Raw genomic sequence first — 21,271 nt, 5'->3', positions numbered from 1 at the left:
AACTTTCTGGCAGGACCCTAAAAGAGATGAATGCTTGTCTTTGTCCCTTGCTGTTTCGTGCTGGCTGGGATGTGGCTGTGATGCAGAAGCTCAAGCAGATGTGTTGGGCCATGAGGAGAGAGCCCCACATCCTCGAGAAAGAAGGAATTCTAGTCATTAGCACATGCCCTGAACCAACTTTCTGAACTGGTTTAACATAAGAGAGAAATAAACTTTCTTTCTTAAAGAAATGAACTTTGGTTTTGCGTCCTCGCAGCTCATTCAGATCCTAACTGACACTTGCTGCTGGTAGGATTAGATGAGCTAATTCCTGTAAAGATGTCAGCACAGTGCCTGGCTCATAATAACTGCTATGTTATAGATATTTGTGCTGTTTCTAAGGCAAGAGCAAAAAAGACATGATGAATTGTGGTTGGGCAATCTGGCTCATCCACTCTGATTTGATTTAGGTGAAAGGAGAAAGTCTAAATAGCGCTCCCTGAACTGATGCGTGTGTGTGCGTATGCCTCCAGGGCCCACCTACAGGTGTGCGTGGGGTGACGGCACTGGCTCGTGTCCGCAGGCAGCTCCTCCTCCTTCTGCGTCTGGAATCCGTCTCTTCATTTCTTGTCCCCTAACCTGGGACCACAGCCTGGAGACCACGGGCTGTGCTGTCAGGCCTTGCCCTTTCCCCAGTGCACGGAGTGCTCCACTGATGAGATTGGCCTAAATGGTCCTTTACTGCCTTTTTATCCAGGAACTAAGACTCTCCGCGGCACAGCTCTGAGGGAGGCCGGGGAAGGATGTGGAGTGAACCTCCCCAACTGTGGTTCCTTAAACGTGGAAACCTGAAGACAGGAGCCCCAGGGCCCAGTGCATCTGGGCGCCGCCCCTCTGCCCCTTCAGTCCCTGCCACCGAGAGGCTTCCCCAGGAAGCCATGCAACCAGGATGACCACACGCTGAGCACCTGCTCTGTGCTAGGCTTGGTGCTAAACCCATTCATGCATTCTTTCATTCAATCCTGATGCCATGGCTGATGTTGTACCCATTTTACAGGTGTGGAAACAGAGGCTCAGCACGGTCAAAACCTTGCCCAGCAGCACACCCTAGTCCAGAGTCAGGCTCCACAGGCTCTACTGCAAATCATGACCTCTCCCACTCCCCTTTTCCTCATGGAGCCTTCTGCCTTGAGCTGTACTCTGAATGGACACGAAAGACATACTCATGAGTCCCTGAAAATAGCTGCTCAGTTGTTGCCAGGGGAGATAGGAATCACTGGCCTCAGAATCCCTCTGTTCATTCCTACTAATCTTTTCACTTCCTGATAGAAAATGTCTTAGTGTTCCTCTTTGATTATAAAACATTTGTGCTCTTCTGAAACATGCAGATGATTGAAAGGAGTATAGAAAAATGTGTGTCTCACATTTTGGAGATCCATATGTGTGGGTGTGATGGAGTCCTCCTGTGGGTCAGCCCGACTGGGTGTGCCATAGACAAGGCTGACTGGCACAGACTTGTCCTTGCTCCTAGCCTCTCTCTGTGAGCACATGGACACAGATGCTTCCAGACTTTTCTATGTAAAGTTACACGACAAACTTTTTTTTTTTCTTTAATGGGGCCATTTTATGGAATTGTCACACTTTTTCTCTTAATATCATCTAATGAGACTTTCTGCTCCCTTCCCAGAAAATAGAGCCTGGCAGAGTGGATTGGAGCCTGGTAGGCTCCAGTCCATGGGGTCGCTAAGAGTCGGACACGACTGAGCAACTTCACTTTTACTTTTCACTTTCATGCATTGGAGAAGGAAATGGCAACGCACTCCAGTGTTCTTGCCTGGAGAATCCCAGGGACAGAGGAGCCTAATGGGCTGCCGTCTATGGGGTCGCACAGAGTCGGACAGGACTGAAGCGACTGAGCAACAGCAGCAGCAGCAGCAGCAGCAGCAGCAGCAGAGTGGGTTTTGCTTTGGGTTGTGTTGCTTTTTCAGTTGGGGTGCTGAGCCTGGAGGAACTCATATCCGTGGCTCCTGGTGCGTTCCTGTTATTGTCTGCGAGTGTCCCGTGTGATATGCATTCGTTCATTCATCCCCTGTGACGCTCATGCCCCACTCTTATTCCCCCCACCCCAGTTATCGTTCAGTTAGGGTTAGGGTTAGGTCTCCCAGAGTTTGCTCAAATTCATGTCCATTGAGTTGGTGATGCCATCCAACCATCTCATCTTCTGCCGCCCTTTTCTCTTTTCACCTTCAATCTTTCCCCGCATCAGAGTCTTTTCCAATGAGTCGGCTCTTCGCATCAGGTGGCCAAAGTACTGGAGCTTCAGCTTCAGCATCAGTCCTTCCAATAAATATTCAGGGTTGATTTCCTTTAGGATGGACTGGCTTGATCTCCTTGCTGGCAGTCTAATCTGATATCTTTGTATGTGAAGTTGTTCCTGGAAAACATGCTTCGTGTGAATGCATTGTTCATCTACCTAAATGGCACTGTGCTGTGGGTTTCCCCCGTCTGTCATTTTCTTCACGGCACTGTGATTTGAAGCTCCACCCATGTGGTCATGCCTGCAGCTAAGACTGCTGTGTGGCACTCCCTGGTGTGTGTCCATCGTGTTTTACTCATCTGCTAGAGGGCCTCAGCTTGCTGCCCTCCCAGACAGCATGGTGGTGAGTGTGCTCGTGGGGGCCCTCGTATGGCCCCCAGTGGAATTTCTCTGCAGTGGATTGTCAGGTCGTGGGCCATATGGACTCAAACCCCAGAATGGCTGCCCTTGGCTGCCCTCCCAACCGGTGCCTTCCCTGTGATGCAAACGTCAGCAAGTATCTTCTGATTGACCCCACCTGGCTCCTGCACCAGGCTCCTCCCCATCCTCTGCTAGGCTCACTTCTGGAAAGCCAAATGTTCAGTATTTAGGTGTATCCATGTAAAGGTTCCAGGCTTCCCCGGTGGCTCAATGGGTAAAGAATCCACCTGCAATGCAGGAGATGTGGGAGACTTGGGTTCAATCCCTGGGTCGGGAAGATCCCCTGGAGGAGGGCATGGCAACCCAGTCCAGCATTCTTGCCTGGAGAATCCCATGGACAGAGGAGCCTGATGGGCTACAGTCCATGGGGTCGCAGGGAGTCGGACATGACTGAAGTGACTGAGCACGCTCGCAGGCACGCTTGCACACAGGCACACATGTGAAGGTCCTGAGAGCTATTTCGTACCTTCTCCCACTTCAGAACTACAGTGCCTCTCTGTCCTCTCTTGTACAATGGGGAGAGTTGATTGGATCATCCGGAAAACCAATGGAGCAGAAAGAGTCAGGAGACCTTGAGTCTGAGTCCTAGCTCTGCCCTTACCAACTATGTGCCCTTGGACAACTGGCTTTACCTCTCTGAGCCTCGGGTCCCCATCTGTGAAATGGGCGCCTATCCCATAGGGTGTTATAAGAATGAGATAATGCATGAGAATCTCTTCACACCTTGCCTGGTAGTACCTACCAGCCATTCTTACTGCTGTTGATGTGAATGTTGATGATGGTGCCAGTAATAGCAGCAGCAGCAACAGGACTTATGTCCAGATTCAATAATTATTCTAATTCTTATTCTATAATTAGAATAATAATCCTAATCACTAGGTCAGAATACTGGAGTGGGTAGCCTTTCCCTTCTCCGGGGCATCTTCCCGTCTCAGGGATTGAACCCAGGTCTCCTGCACTGCAGGCAGATTCTTTATCGGCTGAGCCACAAGGGAAGCCCAAGAATCAGTGAGCCTGTGGTGATTTTAGCCACACGGTTGCCACTCAATAGATTGCCTTTCATTTCTGCCCCTGCATTTTGCCATAACACTTCAAGGAGGCAGTGAAGAGTCACAGGCCTGCAGTCTGAGCAATGCACATTCAGAAGACTCATTTTTTAAAGAGTGCCGAACCTCTTTCTATGGATTTTAAACCGTGAATCTCGCTGTTGGATTTCCTTTCTGTGTTCCTCTTCATCCTGAACCCCTGCCAGCTTCTTAAAAGGCCGATGAGTTGAACAACACATTTCCTTCAGCAAACGCCAGTCTTCTATCTAACCTGCCAGGTTTAGCTAGATTCCCATTTATATTTTAATGCAGGTGCTAGATTTTCATTGTTTGCTGTGCATCTGGGCCCTCCTCTAATGGAACCGTATATCTCACTTTTATAGGGTAGCCGTATGCCTGGCTGCAGACTGTCTTTTCCTGAAATCATTCTCTCATATGGGATTCTGCTTTTTAGTATATACATGTATTGGTATAGCCAACAAATATTCATTGAGCACTTATTATGGTTCTGACACTGTTTGGCTGTAATAAAACATGTTCTCCTGAAACATTCCACAGGGGGAAAGCAGATATTGAACAATTACACAGATAATGAGTTAAATTAAACTATCATAAATTTATGACATTATGTTTATATTATATTATACAAACATATACCCTGAGAGAAATAAGTATGGGAGGAGACACACCAAAATGTGAAAGTTGAATTTCTGGGACGATGGGTGTATTGGACAGGACTCTTCCAATTGCAGGAGTCAGAAACTCAATTTAAACTTATTTAAGTGGGAAAGGGAATTTGTTGTCTCATGTATTAAGTCAAAGGATATGAAATTGTCCTTTTTAAGTCAAAAATTGTAAAATATTGGCAATTGTATATGGTTTAATTTAATAACTGAAAAAAATATCTCTGAAAGTGTTGGTCTCAGGTATAGTTGGATCTGGGTGCCCAGACAATGTTAGAAATTTTTCTCTCCACATACCTCTGAGAGCCTCTCTCCTGGCTTTCTTCTCAGGCAAGCTCTCCACAGACTGGGGCAAAAATAGCCACTCTGCTCTCAGCCTGCTTTGCAGCTTAGGACCAGGAGCAAAAAGCCCCCTTTTTAATGATTCTTGGGAAAGTTCTGGGCAGTGCTCTAATTGGCTGGACTTGTTTGTGGTCTTTTCCACCAACCAATCACTGTGACCAGGGCTGGCATGCTCTGATTGGCCATTTTTGGGTCACATGCTCTTCCCATTCTGCCAGAGGATAGAGTTAGTCCTTTAATTAGTTGTGTGGAGAGTGAGGCATGTATGGGTTCCCAGAGCAGAATGTGAAAACTGCTACTGGATATAGTGAGAGGAAATGGTTGCCTCAGGGAGATTTGGGGCAATATTATATATATATGAAATTTTTTTGCCTCTGCATTTCCTAAATTTCTACAGTTCAGTTCAGTCACTCAGTTGTGTCCAATTACTAGCAAAATATTTTTTTGAGTTATTGGAAAGAAACCCAGAGGTATTAAGAATGAAATTTGGACACCAACGTGGCCTGGCTTTATTCCAGGCTGATAATGGCTTTCTGTGTTATCCCTTCCAGGTATGATTTGCATTTTAGCCAGAGTCAAAATGCTGTGACTCCACGGAGAGTGTAATGAAGGAATTTAGGGCACCAAGCAAGTCCGTGAAACTCCAAGTCCATTGTTGGCCTTTGCTGGGGCCATATTGCCATGAAATCCAGTTGACCTTGGAAAAAACACCTTCCTAAGGATTATCAACAGCCTCAGAAGTGGCATTCAGCTGTGAAATTCAAGTTGTTTTCACCTGCCAGATGGGGATAATAACAGTCCCTTCCTTTAGGGATTGCTGGGAGATTAATGAGCTAACATAGGTAAGCACAAGCCTTGAGCAGTGGGCACCCCATCCCCTCCTTTGCATAAAGCCCTCTTCCCAGAAAGGTCATGGCAGGAAGTGGCATCAACAAGAGTTTGGGACTGATCAGAGCTGACTGCAAAGCCAGCTCTGCCATTCACTAGCCTTGTGGTCTCAGGCGGGACCTGTGATCTCGTTGCCTCTCAGTTCTCTTCCCTGAAACACAGGCATGGAGTTACCCTCTGTGTAGAGGTGAGAGGATCCGACAGGGTAACGTTTTCATAAAACACCTTGACACTGAGTGGACCCTCAGTATACACGTTGGCTCTCACTCCCTTTCCAATGACTTTGGACCCAGTTCTTTCCCGAGGGCATCAGTGGAAATCACAACACTGTAGTTAGAGACCGGTCTCTTATAAAAGATATTTACGTGTGTAATTGTGGTCATTACATAATGCGACATAATGCAGTGGGAAGGCGGCGCATTCATGCAGAAGCAGCAGGCTCTTAGACTCGGATCTTAATATAATGATTTGCTTTTTCTCTTAAAAAGACGATATATCTAGCTATTCTAAAAATGCTACATTACCAAAGATACTCACTTATAATATTTTCTAACCATGAACTCGGGACTGATATTTCACCCCATGATTTGTCTGTCCATCTATTCATCCATCCATCCATTCCTCTTACCTCCCTCTCTCCCTTCCTTCATTTCATCTTCTTTTTTTTCTTTTCTTCTTGCCATGCTCACCATCCTTCCATGCATTTATTCATCCATATATCCATCAGTTTACACATCTATCCATCTGTTCATCTTCCCCTCCTCCCTTCCTGCTTTCTTTCCATCACCCCAGCTTTCCTTCTCCCCAGCCTGCCATCCTCACCATCCATCCACCCGTTCATTCATTATTCCCTGTATTCATCCTTTGCTTCCATCCATCCATCTGTTCAACATACAGTGGCTCCTATGTGCCAGGCCCATGTTCTGGATGCTGGCCACCCAGTGATAAAGACAAATGTGTTGGGTTCTTGGGAGGCGGAATGTGACTGGAGACACTGTGATTTGGGGACAGGCTCGATACCTGGGGCAGGGGGGGCTCAGGTCAGCGCAAGGGTCTGGACCCATAGCATTGCTGCCGTGTTGGAACCATCTGCACATCCGCCCGGTTAGCAAAGTCCGCCAGGGGCAGTGCCCCATAGGGACTCCAGCCTTTGCTCACTGCTGCAGAAGCTGCCCCCTGTGGGTGCCCTGTCCCCTGGGATCCATGACCCACCAGAGAAGGGTCATCGTGGGGTGAGAGTGTAGGGAGGACTTTTAAGAGGAAGATGTTGGATTTCCTGTTCAGAGGGCTCTTGAGGGATCAACTGGAAGTGTAAATACAACGTGACTTTTTTGCACCCAAAGTTTGAGATTGGATTTATGCCCGTTTTGAGTAAATCCTCACTCTCCTTGGTTTAGCTTCGGCTGATCTCAGTTGGTTTTTATTAAAACCAAAATATCCTCACCTGCAGCCCTTGAGGATTACTTTGCTTCATGGTTGTATTCTAACAACCCTGGGATGTTGGATTGATTACTGACGCCATTTGAGAGATGAGGAAATAAATTCTCAGACAAATGAAGCGGTTTGTCCTGAGTCAGAAAGTTAGAAAACTTCAGAGGCAAGATTTGCACCCATAGTCCTAAGCCGGTGTTGAGGCTGAGAGGAGAAGGTATTCCTGGCAACATAAACATTCTGTGCCAGGGCTCAGAGGGGACTGGAGGGTGTGGATTGCAGCTCTGCTTGGGAAGGAGGAGGCGTGCAGAGGTCTGACTCCTGCTGTCCTCGAGCGCATCAGGCCCTTTCTGTGCTGGAGAAAGCAGATGGAAGGAAAGTTACTCCGCACAGAATCACCGCGAATCCACCCTGCCATGGCTAGGCCTCTGTCAAAGTGACTGCTCTGGTGACAGCCTGGGACTGGGGACTTTTTCTGCAAACAGATTACATCATTACCACAAGAGAGGCTTGAGTTCTGAGGATGACGGTTTTATGGCCTGTAGACCCCCACGACTGGAGCCATCTGGACTTTTGAAAGCTGGGTAATGTGACATCATAAACAACCTTCTGTATGAGACGCATAGCGTGCTGAGATTTAGAACCAGGGTTTTGCCATGGGGGAGGCAACCAGGTCTGACAGGACTTGCAGTTGTAAGGCTTTTAGACAGAGCGATTTGCTGTGTGACCCCCAGACACATGTCCCCCCTTCTCTGTGCATCACTTTTCCTCTTTAAGGGGTCTGGTTTACAGAAAGCATAGGGAGGCTTGGAGCTAGAAACTGTATGCATGTTCTTTGTTAAATGCCACCCCCAAGCCTCTTCCCACAAGCTCCCAGGGCTTCCTACCATCCTGCCGCCCCAATTATGGAAACGTCAGCTCACAAACAGCTGGGGTATGATGTATGTGTGCAGAGTGACAAGGACGCCCAGAACAGAGCTCCATCTTGGGGGGCCCTAAGTGATCTGGGTGAGGGGAAGACACAAACATGGCTGCAGAAATGCCAGTACACACCAGAGGCAAGAAGAAAATGCTCTTCTTATCAGCCAGGGCTTCCCTCCATCACAATGCTGGCCCTCTCAACCCCAGCCCAGGTTTTCAGTACCTGACCTGAAAGAGACAAGAATGCTGCCTCTAGGCTGGACTGATGGGCCATCTGCTTTCAAGCTGTCATGGGGGAAAGACTCAAGAGTCCAGACATTTGAGGTTTTTACCCCGAGCTCAGTGGAGGCAGGGAGATGATGGAAAATCATAACAAACAAGTTTACATCATCTATGCCATTGTCTCATGGAGCAAGCGGATGAACCATAATTATATATGTAATTAGGCCATCGTGGACTCATGACCACTCATGCTTTGGTGTATAAATTGGTCCATATAGGAATATCTTGCAGTATACAGGGAAAACCTTGAAATGTACATACCCTTTGACCCAGTTATTTCACTCATAGGAATTTATCCTAAGGCAAAAATTGGACCAATACAAATGTATATATTCATTGTATAGACCATTATAGTAGTGAAAACTTGCAAATGACCCGTAAATCCAGCCAGCGAGGCTGGTTGAGTAAATTAGACTTCAACCTCACACTGGAATATATGCAACTATTTTTTTTTTTCTTTACTAGCATGACATCCTTTCTGAGTCATAAAAATGATAAGGCTAGTTCTATTATGAAAAGTAGAATAAAACGATGTCAGAAAACTAACCTCACATTCATAGGATTGCTTCTTATTTTTCTCCATCCCCAAGGCAGCTTCTTTGTTCTGTTTCCTGGACACCCTTTGGCATAAAGTTCCCAGATCTTCCCTAGGGCTCCAAGCTCCACTACAAGTAAATGCTCTGCTTTCTGAACTTCTCTATTGTGTTGTGTTTTATTGTCTGCCTGTTATTAGAGCTATGCCTGTGATATCCTTATTACATCCCTTCCTGAACTTGGCCAGATCCATGTCTGATTTGCCCTTGATCCCAGGGTGTGAAAATCTGTTGCTTAGTATAGCTCCCTTCATTGATTATCTTAAGTAACTTTTCTGGGTAACCTGCTATGATTTTGACATCAGCATTCACTGCTTCACCTTGGACTTTAATTTTTTAATTTTTTTATTACTCTATATTGGAGTATAGCTGATTAACAGTATTGTGTTAGTTCTGGGTATGCAGCAGGGTGGTTCAGTTATCCATATACATGTATCTATTCTTTTTCAAATTCTTTTCCCAATTATGTTATTATGTAACATTGAGCAGAGTTCCCTGTGCTATACAGTAGGTCCTTGTTGGTTATCCATTCTAAATATAGCAGTGTGTACCTGTCCATCCCAAACTCCCAATCTATCCCTCCCTTTCCCCTGGCCATAAGTTCATTCTCTAAGTCTATGAGTCTGTTCCTATTTTGTAAATACGTTAATTTGTATGATTTTTTTTTGATTCCACGTATAAGCAATATCGTATGATATTTCTCTTTCTCTGTCTGACTGACTTCTTTTGCAGTTCATTCATTCAGCAAATACAATTCATGATTTCCATAAGCCTGACCCTATGCTAGGATCGGTGTTCACTCACTCTCTCAGTTGTGCCGACTCGTTGCTACCCCATGGACTGTAGCCCACCAGGCTCCTCTGTTCTTCAGGTTTTTTCAAGCAAGAATACTGGGGTGGATTGCTATTTCCTTCTCCAGGAGATCTTCCTGACCCAGGGACTGAACCTGCATCTCTTGAATTGGCAGGTGGGATCTTTACCAACTTCACCACCTGGGGAATGGATGACAGAAAGCTAAATGATTCATGATACCTGCCTCCAGGTCCTGAGGAGACAGGTGTTATATGAATGCATTTACAAATGTTGGTTGCATTGAGTTGGACCTTGCACTTTTGTATTATAGAGAAGACTTTCTTTCCTGAAACCTCATGAACCAACCTTTGCTAGCTTCAATCTTTTCTTCTGTGGCTTGCTTACCTCTCTAGCCTTCATAAAACTGGAGAGAGTTAGGGCCTTGCTCTGGATTGCGTGCATATGCTGTGCTCAGTTGTGTCCGAATCTTTACAACCACGTGGACTGAAGCCCACCAGGCTCCTCTGTCCAAAGGAATCTTTCCAGGAAAAATACTGAAATGGGTTGCCGTTTCCTTCTCCAGGGGATCTTCCTGACCCAGGGATCGGACTCCTGTCTCCTGCATCTCCTGCGTTGGCTGGCAGATTCTTTACCAGCTGTACCCCCTGGGAAGTCCCTTGCTTGGAGATTAGGCTTTGTCTTCAGGCAGTGTTGTGGTTGGTTTGCTCTTCTTTCCAGACCACCAAATATCAGCAATAAGGCTTTTTTGCTCTTTTGTCATTCTTATCATGCTTAGTTTCCTTCAAGAACTTTCTCTTTACATCCACATCTGAGCTGTTTGGTCCAAGAACCTAGCTTCCTGGCTTTCGATTTGCCTCCTTCACTAAGCTTAGTCATTTCCAGCTTTTGATATAAAGTGAGAGACATTCAGCTCTTCCTTCCACTTGAACACTTAGAGGCCATTGTAGGACTGTTCGCTGGCCAGATTTCAGTGTTGTTGTGTCTTAAGGGACAGGGAGGCCCAAGGAGAGGCTGCGAGATGGGAGAACAGGTGGAAAGTGGAGCAGAGCGAACACACACAACATATATATGGGCGTGGCTTTTGGCTCACCGAACAGCTACAGCGGCAACATCAAAGATCGCTGATCACAGATTATCACAACAAACACAATAATGATGAAAACGTTTGAAATATTGTGAGAATTACCAAAATGCAATGCAGAAGTATAAAATGAATAAATGCTGTTGGAAAAAGTGGCCCCAGTAGACTTGTTGGACACAGGATTGCCACAAACCTTCAATTAAAAAAAAAAAAAAAGCACTATCTGTGAGGTGCAAAAAGTGATCAAATGAGATGTGACTATAGTAACACTTAAAAATGCCACTGCCTATCCTGGGAAGGGCAGAACTATAGTAATGGCAAAATGAGCAGTGGACGCTAGGGGCTTAGGGAGACAGTAGAGGGATGAAGGGGTAGAGCACAGAGGATTTTTAGAGCAGTAAAAGTATTCTGCATTACTCTGTGACTATGGATACAAGATAGCATGCCTTTGTCAAAATGCATAAAACTTTCAAAGGCAAAGAGTGAACCTTAATGAATGCAATAAAAAAAAAATCATTTGGGAGATTAGGGCTCCCAGGAAGGGATAGAGACTGGGATGAAAAATATAACCGTATTAGGAATGTATGAAACAACTGAAGAGGGGGGAACGCTGACCTGAGAAACCCTGGAAATGATCAGAGTCTGTAAGACTAATCGCAAGAGGCATGCAGATGAGTGCTGTGCTTTAGTTGATACAATTGTTTTCCATGGGGTACGAGTGAGCAATTCTACCACTTCTGTGCATGCCTCCCGGAGCTGAAGCATTCTGTGAATGGGTGGAGCACAGTGGGATCCACGCTTGTAACTGTTAGAAGGGGGGTTTATAGATAAGCAGGAGTAGGAGGCTAGAGGATGCGTGTAGTAATGGAACTGGAGACATCAGTGTGAATTCTTAATACAGAGACAGATGGTTCCAGATAGAAATATGTTTACATGCATGTATATACATAGGTTAGTGCTGGGAGCCAGCATGGGGAATCCCGCCTGTGGCAAAGGTCATGAGGAAAGGGGCCTGACAAAATGCAAAGGTGGGATCAGGCCTCAGGGGTCCCTCTGGATTTTCTCGAGCATCTACCCCCAAAACCAGAGTCTGCCTGCTTTACTGTGTTATGCTTTCCACCTACTCTTCTGACATTACAGGGGGGCTGTCCCTCACACCACCTTTTTCTAGAAAAGGTTAATTTAGAGCTTTTAGATAATAAGTCTCCTGGGCATAATAAGAGTGTTTCAATCCAAAAACCCTTCTGATGGCTTTCTAGCCTGCCTGACAGGTATGTCAGGACTCTTACAGCTGCGCATGTGATTGTTTGTGGCCTCCCGACCGCGAGAGGCACAGGAAGCTTAAAACATCCTAGGAATGTAGGGGCTTCCGAGGAGTCAAAATCATTAGAATAGGACTGATTAAGGGTTTCATTGTTGAGCCAATACTTGCTGCCAAGTTTTCATATCTTTTATTTGTTGATATAGTTGGTATGGAGGAAAAACAGGTAGTAGCCCTGGTATTAGCAACATTAGATCTTTGAATTAAGTACTTGCTTTGTTATAACCCACTGCACCTTTGTTCTACAGGAATGTAACTTTATTTAGTACTTTGAGGGTGATGCAGATTAAAGAAAAAACACTTCAAGGGAAAATGAGTTTTCTGGTTGATACACATTTATCTAGGAAAAGAGCCATAAAAATGTTAACAGGCCCCCTGGCCAGAAGATGATGTAAAACCACCTGAGACCTTTTGTATACGGGAAGGTATGCAAAAAGAAAGCCTGGTCTCAATAAGGGTCAGGACTGCTGCCCCTGCATAACTCTACATATTCCATTATTTCTTTATGTACAACTTGGGGTATATAAGCTGCTTTTGAAAATAAAGTCTTGGGTCTGGCACCAATGCTTGGCTCCCCCATGTCATTCTTTTCTCCCCTTTCAGGCTGAATTCCCATCTGGAGCACAGAGGCTCTCCGTGTCTACTTATTTGCCCTGGCTTCTAAGACCCACGCGAGAGGGAGCCCAAGGCAGGGCACCCTCCGCTATTCAAGTGGGTGCTGGTGGCCTAGGTAGACAGTGCAAGTTCCTTGTCTCGGAGCTTTATTGGTCTCCTGTGTAAACCAAGTTATTCAGCCTCTTTTCTCCACTAATTTTCCTACTACGCTATTCTTTCCTCGTCTCTCTTCATAAATAAGTCTCTCCTCGCCGACTCTGTCCCTGCTTCGAATTACCCTGGATCCACCAGGGCTGGACCCCAGCAGGTTAATTTATTCACATACATTTTCTTGCTCTGCCAGCTGAGAGGGCAGATAGTCAATGACCCCTGAATACCACCTGGATCTAGGTTTATAACATCATTCTTCAATAAAAAGAACCAGGGGTGATTGGAGAGATAACTGACTCAGTGTCTGAGGCAATAAATATCCAAAGTGAGTCTGGAGCATCTTATACTGCCTAATTGTAAGGATGTGCTCCAAAACAATTGGAGAAGGAAATGGCAACCCACTCCAGTATTCTTGCGTGGAGAATCCCAGGGACAGAGGAGCCTAGTGGGCTGCCATCTATGGGGTCACACAGAGTCGGACACGACTGAAGCAACACAGCAGCAGCAGCAGCAGCAGCAGCAGCTCCAAAACAAAACTGATAGAAGTTCATCAAAGGAGCACAGGAGCCAACTGGAAAGAGCCAACGCTGGAACGGTTTGAGTGAGATAAAGAAGTAATGGGTTAGAACTCAAAGTAGAAAATAAAGAGCTATGAGTCCATACTGGCATAAATAAATGATGGAATGGCTTAATGAATGAGGGAGAAGAGACAAATTGCCAGAAGAATTCCAAATAATTCATACAAGTAGAACTGCACATGTAATTCCTTCCAAAGTATGCAGGACAGAAAGGGGGAGAAACATAACTCGATGGTGGAAACACTGACAAACACTGTCTCAGCCAGGGGTCAAGGCCAGCATCGACATTCGTATGTCACGTTAATGCTATGCATTCTTTTTCTGAAAAAAAGAAAATTATTTATTTGGCTGCGTCAGGCCTTAGGTGCAGCGTGTGGGGTCTTTCCTTGTGGCCCACAGACTCTCCAGTTGTGGTGTGAGGACTCAGTTGTTCCCCGACATGTGGTTAGTTCCCCAACCAGGGGTTGAACCTGTGTCCCCTGCGTTGTAGTAGATTCTTAGCCACTGGACCACCAGGGAAGTCCCAATGCTGTGTACTCTTGATATGATGTGATTAAAATTGCATTTTATCCCTCTGGTCCTCCTCCCCAAAACGCCTATCCCCAGTCAATTTGTGGAAAAAATATCATTTTAGAGAAACATTCTATAAAACACCTGACCCAATATTCCTCAAAACTGTCAAAGTCATCAAAAAGGAGAAAAGTGTAAAGGAGACGTAATGGCTAAATGTAATGTGTTGTCTTGGATAGAATTCTGAAGCCCCTCAAGAAAGGACGTAAGGGGGAAACTAAAGAAATTTGAATAAAATACAGACTCTAGTTAATAATAATGTACTGATATCAGTGCATCAGTTATAAGAAATATACCGTAGTAAGGTAAGATGGTCTTAAAAGCAGTAATTCTTTGTATTCTCTTCTCAGTCTCTTGATCTAAAAACTGTTCTACAAAGTAAAGTATATCTTGTTTTAAAATTGCCAATTAGGTACAGGTGAAAAATAATATCTTGGTTTATCTTTGACTTTCTTTGTTTACTAATGCCTTCTCTTTTATGTGGTGGCTACTTTATTTCTTCTGTGGATTGCTGACTGTCCTGTGCCACTAAGGCTTTCTGGCTTGTTACACAGCATAATTGTAGATGTAGCTAACTGATACAAAATCACTGAATTACCACAGTCTTATGAAGTGTTATTGGTCTGCTTTCCATTATCCACATACCCATTTTACACAGGAAGAAATAGAGACTGAGAGGAGCTAATTAACTTTCTCAAATTCACTGGGTTTATTTTCCTGGGTGTGCAAGCTGAGGGTGTTTGGGGAAGCAAGGTGAAGAGAGAGACAAGCGTGACCGAGAAAGCTGGCCAAGAGGCAGAAGGGAGAGCTGTGGCAGCTGCCAAAGGAAATGGAAGTCTGGGGAAGACAGAGATGCTTGAAGGGGATTTTAGGAAGCTTCACTCAGTAAGTGTCACACCTAGAATTTGAACCAACATCTGTCTGATTCACTCTACTGTGAAGTGCCAAGTGTGACGATGACGGGGGGTGGAGAGGGAATCCTGGCAGCTAGGGGGGTGTCCAGCAGCAGGCAGCCTTTGAGTCCTGTGCTTTGAGGTATTGATGACCACACTTCGAAGAGGGGCACCATGCACCCAACTGGAAATGACCTGGGAAGTCCCTGAGTGGCCACCGTGAGAAATGGCTCCTGCAGACACCAAATTTCCTGTTTCAAGCTGAGGATACAGAAGAGGTCACTCCAGACTCTGCTGAGAACAGCAAAATGGGCTCCCTGGAATCCAGCCAGGAAGGGATTCAGTTGTCAGGGGCCAGCAGGCAGCACAGCCCCAGGTCATGCATTATCATAATTTAACGGGGAGGCTCTGAAAACTGAAGCCAGGAAAGAGAATCTCTCCTCAGATGCTTAAACAGCATCCAAGCTGCGGGGGCCCAGCAGCTCACCAGTGCCGGCCTTCTCAGCACTAGACCTGGAGGAGCTGGGGCTGAAGTGCCAAGGCTCTAGACTCAAGGAACCGAAGACACCTCTGGCTTGGCTGCTTGCCCTGTGCAACCTTGAGCAAGTCAATTCACCACTCTGCTCCTTGGTATGTTCATTTCAAAACAGAGACCATCATCCTTGCCCTACTCACCTCACAGAAATTCCCAGTGGATAATTAATACTGATGGCTGACAATTACTGCACACTCTACAGACCAGCATTTTGCCTGCATCATCTCATTTAAAATTCAGCAGTCTTAGTGGGCATGTGCTCATACTGAGCTCACTTTACAAACAGAAAAACAGATCTAGAGGGATGAAGTGGCTTGTCCGGGGTCACCCAGCTTGCAAAGATTAAGTTGGAATTTAGAACCCATCTTGTTCACCAGAGAGTCACTAACCATGTTCCAATGTAATGCTTGATGGAAATGACACGTAAGGAACTTCAGGCTCCAGGGGAAGAAATGGGGAACAGGTTGGAGAAGCCGGGGAAGGGTGGGCATGGCTACTAGCTGGCTTTGGTGTTTATTGCTGGGTGTGCAAGCTGAGGGGTTTGAAGAAGCAAGGTGCAGAGAGAAACGAGCTTGACCGGAGAATGCTGGCAGAGAGGGAAGAGGATTAGCAGCTGCCGAAAGAAATGGAAATCCAGGCAAGACTAGCTTGAAGGGGATTTTTTAGGACCTTCCATTCCCAGATACGCTTTGTAATCCCCTTCCTCTGACCCCCACGAACCTTCAGTAAAATCCCTGCTTTCAGTCAGTGCCTCCAGGTATGGGCTTCCCTGGTGGCTCAGATGGTAAAGAATCTGCCAATAATTCAGGAGACCCAGGTTCGACCCCTGGGTCTGGAAGATTCCCTGGAGAAGGGGACGGTAACCCACTGCAGTATTCTCGCCTGGGAGATCTCATGGATGGAGAAACCTGGTGGGTTACAGCTCGTGGGGGTCGCAAAGAATCGGACACAGGTGAGTGGCTAGGCACTACTGCTCCTACCAGACGTGGATCCAGCTTTGCTTTGGGAACTGGCAGCCTGAGACTGGTCACAGCTTGGGGGCTCACTGAGAGGGGACAGACCTCCATTCTTCTGCCCTAGGCTTGTTGGCAGGAGGCTGCCTTGGGGGCACGGCTGTCCCAGGGAGTCCACAGGCTGTGGCTTCCAGGAGCTCTGGCTCTGGGTCCACCAAGAACAACAGCTTTTCAAGGGCGTTTTTAATAGTTGTCTGAAGTGTAGGATTCCAGATGGATCCTAGTAAGGGTTATCTTCTTGAATATATGCAGTTGAGTTAAACCGAGGCAAAATCATCCTTTTCTTTCTTCCCTTTCCTTTTCACCCTCTTTTATTCTTTCTCTTATTTCGCTCATTCACCTATTATTCTTCCTTTTTTTCTCTCTCTCTCTCTTTCACTTCCCATTTTCCATCCTTGTTCATCCAGCCCTCCTTCCATCTTTCAGTATCGACCTTTCAGCCTCTATGTGCAGGACACTATGCTTTGTCCAGCATGCAGGGGTGAAGTGGTGTGGGTATCCTTTCTTCTCTCTTACATTTATTACGTCCCTGCCGTGGGGCTAGGAGACGGTGATAGATGGATGGATGGATAAATAGGTAGATGGACAGATAGATATTGACATATGGTTATGGACATCCTAGTCTGGGGCTAGGAGATGGTGATAGATAGATGGATGGATAAATAGGTAGATAGATGGATATTGACATGTGGTTATGGACATCATAGTCTGGGGCTAGGAGATGGTGATAGATAGATAGATGGATGGATGGATATTGACATGTAGTTATGGACATCATGGTCCCTGCTCTTCAAGTGTCCAAATCCAATTAGAGAGGTAGCCATTCAAGCCAATCACCCGCAAACTCTCTCTCCAGATTCAGCTCTCCTGGGCAACCAGGTGCTTGTGAGATTTCTCTTATCTTCTCATTTGGTAAAATGTGGCCCTTACCTTCCATTCCCAATATTATTTTGTAGGCATTTTTCCCATGTTGCTATGCAATCTTCATCCTTATTACTTTAATGGCTGCATAATCTGCCCCTAAGTAACCAACTTTGCATAACTGGCCCCTATCACCGGGTATCAGGTAGTTTCCAGTTTTTTTCACCTTAATAGGTAAAGGTATGAACTTTGGGGGCTTCCCCGGTGGCTCAGCAGCAAAGAATCTGCCTGCCAATGCTGGAGATGCAAGAGATGCGAGTTTAATCCCTAGGTCGGGAAGATCCCTTGGAGGAGGAAATAGCAACCCACTGCAGTATTCTTGCCTGGAAAATCTCATGGGCAGAGGAGACTAGCAGGCTACAGCCCATGGGGTCGTGGAAGAGTTGGACATGACTTCGCGACTGCTGCTGCTGCTGCTGCTGCTAAGTCGCTTCAGTTGTGTCCGACTCTGTGCGGCCCCGCAGATGGAAGCCCATCAGGCTCCCCCCATCCCTGGGATTCTCCAGGCAAGAACACTGGAGTGGGTTGCCATTTCCTTCTCCAATGCATGAAAGTGAAAAGTAAACTACTATCATCACTGTTAATAGTTTCTCATTCCCTTATTTTCTGGGCCATTGCCTGGGCAGGGGTATCCTTCTATCTACTTACCCCAAAGTCTGTGATGGCTGAGAGGTCGATGGATGGTGTTAAATGTAACTGATGTACCCATTCTTCTGTTGGGTCAACATTTGCTTGTCACCTAGTCTGGGCCAGGAATTGTGTGGAAATCCAGAGGCAAAGTCAGGGTTCCTGCCCTGAGTTCATACCCTGAGTTCTGAGTGACTGAGCATGTGTGTGCGTGTGTGCACGTGTGCACACACACACACACACACAACTTTTTAGGGCCAGCTCTTTCTAGGCGCTTATGGATCCAGTTGAAATGGGGGCATGGAAGGCATGGGGTAGGGTTTGTCCTGGAGCATCCACCTGCTCTTCTGAATCCAGTGTACCTGTCAGGATACAGCAGACACTCCCTGAGGATGCCTTCGTTGCCCCTGTTTGAGTGTCCACTGCCTGACACTCAATGGACACCACCACTGTCCACTGCCTCACAACTCTTCATTAAAGCACCCTCTCATCCACCTGACTTTGACCTTCTAGTGACCTTTTCATCTCTATGTCCCCAGTGCCTGGCACTGGGAAGCCCTTCAGAAACGGAAAGGAAGGAAACAAAGAAAGAAGGAAGCGAGAGGAAGGTTTTCTGTCCTATTCTGGCCACCCCTTATTAATAGTGCCTGGGTTTGCCATGGGGCATAAGTGACTGAGCGTGTTGACACTGTGTAATTTATTAGCCTGAACTATACAAATTATATCTTCCCCCCAGGACTCACCCACGATGAGAAGCAGCTTTTCATGAGTTTGTCCTGGGGACCCAAATAAATAAGCAGTGAAACAAAAATCTCATGAATTTTTTAAAGAGCTTATCGGAACTGGGGGGGGAAACCTGGTGCTCTGGGGACAGAAGTATCCAATAGATCAGCCTTCTTTTCTCTTTACCCTCTTAAATCCTTTTTTAATCCTCTTGCTTGCCAGTCAATCTGGGCTTTCCCCCGCTCCATTTCTCTCCACTTCGGATCATCAGAAGAACAATACCCACCCGTGAGCCTTCCACCTGCCTCTCCCACCACTCTAGGGGGATTGAGGTGCCCAGACCCCAGGGAAGGCTGGACCCTAGGGCCCCAGAGGCGCCACATCCCATCCTCCGCCTGCATCTGTTTGGAGGGGATTACAGGTGTGGGGTTGCCACACTGAGACCCTGAGTGTCCTCTTTAAAAAAAAGCTTCTTGGCTATAAACAACACCTAAGCTTATCATTCCCCAAATGTCAGCCTTGCTGAAAGTTAAGCGGTTTACAAGGTCTTGCTGAGAAAGTCCATGTACTGGAAGCTAATAGAAGGTCAGCATTTTCCATTTCGATTTTTCCCTTCCTGCTGCCCAGGGTTTAGGTAATACTCCCTTTGGCATTTTGAAGACATTCTTACAAAGTCTGGCAAAGCAGCTGAGCAAGCACTTGATGTGATGAGTCCTCCCCAAAGCCTGTGGAATGAGGGTTGTTATGATTTCTCCATTTTATAAATGAGGAACCTGAGGCTTGAACAGAGAGGGAATCTGGTGCCCAGTCACACGCAGCAGATGATGAGTCTTGGTTCTGGACTCATGTTTATCTGCATCCAAGACTCAGGCTTCGATGCATTATGACTTCTTTCTCCACTTGTTCCCACCATTGCCCCCGGATCTTCCTTTGCAGTGAGAGACCTAAAATTCATTATACAGCCTGAGATCCAAGCTGAAGAACTGTAGCCCTGAACACATTTGGTGGACATTCTCTCTTATTTTCGTAGGGCAGAGGTCAGCAAACTACACCATACAATCCAAATCTGGCCCACTGCTAGTTTGTGTAAATAAAGTTTTATTGGCATAAAACCACGCACATTCATTCGCATATTGCCTATGGCTGCTTTCACATTACAAAAGCACGGTTGAGTAGAACAGCAGATACCACATGGCCCACGTGGGCTATAGTAGTTACTTTCTGGCCCTTAGAGAAAAAGTTTTGTGACTCCTGGTGTCTGGAGTAATCATCATCTGTTTTCCCAGAATCTAGGGTGAGAGCAGCAGTCCTCTGACTAGACTGCATTTCTTGAGTGCTGGGCAAGACCCAGGCACTCTACTAGCTGCTTTCTGTGGACGATCCCCTGGAATCTTCCAACAGTACTCTTAGGCAGGTGCTCAGAGAAATGAGCAACTTCCCACAGTCACAGGGCTACAAAGGAGGGGGTCTAAGGCTCAACCCTGGAGCTGACTGGCAAGCTCTTTATAAACTGAAAAGTGCTTTATTATTTATAATGAATAAACAATATTAAAGGCATAATCTCCAAGGTGGGAATCATCTCAGCACCTGGCACCATGCTGCGTGTTGGGCTAGGAAGTGATAGACAAGGGGCAAGTCTCTGTCCATGGGAAACCCATGGGCTTGTAAGAAAGACAGACCTCAGTCTGGATCAGCCATCAGGACAGGCTGCCATAGAGGACAAAGAGGTGGAGAAGGGAACAGGGGAAGGGCCACAGAGAAGGTGACCTTTGAGTTGGGTCTTTAATGATGAACAGAAATGTGATGCATAAATGCTCCCTGCATAAATGCATAAATGCAGCAGAAAAAACTTAAGCAAAGGCTTGGATTGAAACAGTTGTCATGGGTCTGAGTCTAGGATGAGTGAAGTGTTGACGGGAGAGGAGGGTGCCCACAGATACAATAGGGTTTGTTTGAAATCAGAGAAGAGTTTGGGATATGACGCTTGGGGTTTTGAAAGTGTATTTCTTTCCTTGATCTAGAAAGATTCTCAGGTTTTTCATGCCATCCCATTTCCATCTGATAGGCAGTAGGTGCTCAATAAATGTTTCCGAGAGCTAAGTGCTGACCCTAGCCCTAGGGAGCAAGCCTGCTCTTGGCTGCCCCTGCAGGATGCTCACGTGGAAGCAAGGCCTGTCCAGGCGCCAGACCTTCCAAAGAGTTTCAAGTTTAGGGTCAGCTCCAGTGGGGCTCTGAAGAGGGCCTTTCCAAAAAAAGGTTCCCATTTTCCCATCTGTGCTCAGATGGCAGAACAGCGGTCTTGTGCCCTGAAAGGACTACACTTGCCTGGTTGCTCATTCACTTAGGAGGGCGGAAAAGATGGGGAGAGCCTAGCCTTTGGGGCCATTCAAATCCCAGCTCTGCAGCTTTCTGGTTATGTGACCTTGGGCAAGTTCCTTAAATTCTCAGAGCCTCAGTATTCTCATCCATAAAATGGGGAGGATGATTCCTGTTGTTATGATGGCAAGTAAACTGTCATATAGTAAATGC

The sequence above is a fragment of the Ovis aries genome, chromosome 17 (genome assembly GCF_016772045.2).
Source record: "Ovis aries strain OAR_USU_Benz2616 breed Rambouillet chromosome 17, ARS-UI_Ramb_v3.0, whole genome shotgun sequence".
Lineage (NCBI taxonomy): Eukaryota > Metazoa > Chordata > Mammalia > Artiodactyla > Bovidae > Ovis > Ovis aries.
The sequence above is the reverse complement of the archived record's forward strand: the minus strand, read 5'-3'. Positions refer to the sequence as shown.